Here is a 3,496-nt window from a genome sequence, read left to right as displayed (position 1 = left end):
TATCATTATAATTATCTTCATTGTTACTTTTAGATGTCATTGGACCCTTTGTTGCTTTGATATAGTAAAGAAATATTGACCAAGAAGGTATCCAAATAACTATGCAGTAGTCTGATGGCTGAAATTAGTAGATAGAGGCCAAGGTTCTGAGGTTTCTCAGTTTTGCCAAGACTTCAGGTTTACTTTAGCAAGTAAAATATAAGCTGGGTACCAAGATATGTCATACATTAACTGATTGAGCAACTTTTAGAAACGTTGAAAGTTTCCAAAATCTGGCTTTTAATGGCAGTCCAAACTATAAGACCAGATGGACTCTACATTATTTTTTCTGCAAGGACCACATTCTCTTCTCTCTCTCTCTGTGTCTTTTTTAAATACCTAATTGCAATGTTTCTTTTACTAAGATACTTCTGACAACAAGTAATGAGAAGAGAAAGAAGGGTTGCCTAAAAGAAGGAAAAGACAGGCTAAGACAGAAGAGACCTGTTAAAGATTTTGGTCCTAGCTTCATCATATACAATTATTCTCTCTATTTGCTTTGGCCACATATGGGTCCCCTTTCAATTTTTTGAATCTGTAAATTTTTCTACCTCAGTATGTGTGCATATGTTATTTTCTTTGCCCAGTATTATTTTCACTAAAACTTGATGTAGTTGACTTCATCGTATCCTCTGTGCTTTTGTTAAATTTGACATAAGATAGATATTGCCTGGCTACACCATCTAAATTAACTTACCTACTGATACCACCACTCCCACCTAATTAGGCTCCATTTTAATATCTCATCATTGTTCATAGCACCTAGCAAAATGGTAATTTTGTAATCATTCATGTATTTGTTTCTCATGTCTGTCTCCAAGAACAACCATGTCTGCTCCATAGTAAGCACTCTATACATATTTGATGAGTAAATGAACAAATGCCTTTCAAATAGTCACCTCTCGCTTTGTTATGGTTTCCATAGATAAATGGCTAAGGAAGGCTCAAAAATATCCACAAATTCTTTTATATTTCTCTCATCAAAATACATGATTGATGACCTCTCCTGAATCTTTATTTATTTATTTGTTTATTTATTTATTTATTTATTTATTTATTTATTTATTTAAATCGTTGTTCAAGTACAGTTTTCTGTCTTTTACTGCCATCCCAGCCCACCCACCCCAGTGTTCCCCACCTCCCTCCCATTTCCACCCCCCCTTAGTTGTTGTCCATGTGTCCTTTATAGTTTTTTCTGTAAAAACTATAAGACCATTTTTCCCTTTTCCCCTGAAATTCCCTCCCCTCTCCCCCCTGGTCACTGTCAGCCTGTTCTCTATTTCAGTGTCTTTGGTTATATTTTGCTTCCTTGTTTGTTTTGTTGTTTAGGTTCCCATTAAAGGTGAGATCATATGGTATTTGTCTTTCACCGCCTGGCTTATTTCACTCAGCATATGCTTTCTAGTCCTCTCCTGAATCTTAAAGGGCTGTGACAGCTTGGACATTAGAAGATGACAAGGTTACCTGGGCATGGTAGTAGCACCTAAAATGTAGGAAGTAACTTCCAAGGCTTGGTCATAAAAAGTGGTGCAGCTTTCCCCCTGTTTTGTTGTAAATTTGTTTTTGGGGCCCTTAGATAATATATAACAAATCTAACTATTCTGAGTCTACCATGATGTAAAGAAGACCAAGTTACATGAAAAAGCCATGTCAGCATTTTTCAAGTGGTGTGCCACAAAAATTTTTAAAATATACAATACCTAATTATTTAGTCAACCATACTGACCTCTTTTCCCTTGTTGGTCAATTTTTTTTTTAAATGACAACAGCCATCCAATGTGCATGGACTGCCAGTCAAGATGGCACTATAGGCAGACATGGCTCACATCTCTTCACAACCACAACAAAAGTACAACTAAAATATAGAACAACCATCATTTGAAATGCTCATAAATCGAGTTGAATGGATGTCTGACAACTAAGGAATTAAAGAAACCACATCTATCCATCCATGGACTAGTAGGAGAGGTGCAGATGCAGAACAGGCTGCACATGTGGTAGATAAAAATTCAGGAGGGATATCTCAAAAGCAAGGAGTCTGAGTACCACACCAGCGCCCCCAGCCCAGGTTTCCAATGCCGAGAAGATAAGTCCCCACAAATTCTGGCTCTAAATTCCAGCAAGGATTGAGTTGGTGGAAGAAACTTCTGGAGCCCCAAGCTATTCCTCTTAAAGAACCCACACATGGACTCACCTCAGACTCACACCCTCTGAGGTCCAGCACCAGGGTAGCTACTTGAAAGGCACCAATAGAATAATATCTGACATCAAGGCAAGCAGATGTCATTGTCCATTTTCTTAACCATCCCCCCACAGAGCTGGCAAGCTGGTGTCATATCTGAGACTACATCAACATGGCTCATACTGTTTGACCTTCCTTGGAGACCCCCAGAGGCTGTGTCCCACCCATATTAACAGCCCACCCAAGTTGTTTTTCCACATGAATGGCTGATCTTGGCTCATCATTCACAAATTCCTAAATCCTCCCCCATAGAGAAATAGCTGGCCTTAGTGAGCACCAGGTCTGGCAGTAGCAGTGGCCAGACTAGATTCATAGCTTGGCTTTGCCTGGGAATCTCTAAGTTCAGCATAATTACCAGCCATCCTAGATTGCTTTATAGCTCAGGCAGGGTGGCCCGGGATAAAACACAGGTTGGGCCTGACCTTGGCCTGCACCACCCAGGAAACCCCAGGACCACTACACCCAGTGGACAGATACAGACCACATTGGAACACCACCACCACACCCTTATACAGCTGATCCTCGATGGAGGGTGGAGACTGGTGGTAAGTGGTCACAGCCAATCCTTGTAGCTGACTGTCCTGGGTAAATCCCTCCCATTGTCCATTGATCTGTCAACAGAAGGCAAGGCTCAGCTACAAGAGCTGGGTGTACTCAGCCCACACAATGGGCATACTTCAACTACCCAGCTTAGGTGATAGGAGAAGCTGTGCCACTGGACTTTGCAAGACACCTACTACAGTAGACTACACTACCAATCCAAAGAGTCAAAGAAGCTCTACCTAATACATAGAAACAAACATAGGGAGGTTGCCAAAATGAGAAGACAAAGAAACATGGCCCAAATGAAAGAGCAGATCAAAACTCCAAAAAAAAAAATGCTGAATGACAAGGAGATAAGCAACCTATCAGATGCAGAGTTCAAAACACTGTTTATAAGGATGTTCAAGGAACTTAGTGAAAACCAAAACAGAATAAAGAGGATTCAGTTAATGTATCCTTTATTTCTGACAATTGAAATGGAGAATTTACAGGGAAACAACAATAGAGTGGATGAAGCCAAGAACCAAAACAATGATTTGGAACATAAGGAAGCAAAAAACAACCAATCAGAACAAGAAAAAAAAGAATCCAAAGAAAATGAGGATGATATAAGTAGTCTCTGGGACAGCTCCAAGAGGTCCAACATTCACACCATAAGGGTGCCAGAAAGAG

Source organism: Artibeus jamaicensis, unplaced genomic scaffold (genome assembly GCF_021234435.1).
Source record: "Artibeus jamaicensis isolate MK-2021 breed Jamaican fruit bat unplaced genomic scaffold, CSHL_Jam_final contig_240, whole genome shotgun sequence".
Taxonomy (NCBI): Eukaryota; Metazoa; Chordata; class Mammalia; order Chiroptera; family Phyllostomidae; genus Artibeus; species Artibeus jamaicensis.
The sequence above is the reverse complement of the archived record's forward strand: the minus strand, read 5'-3'. Positions refer to the sequence as shown.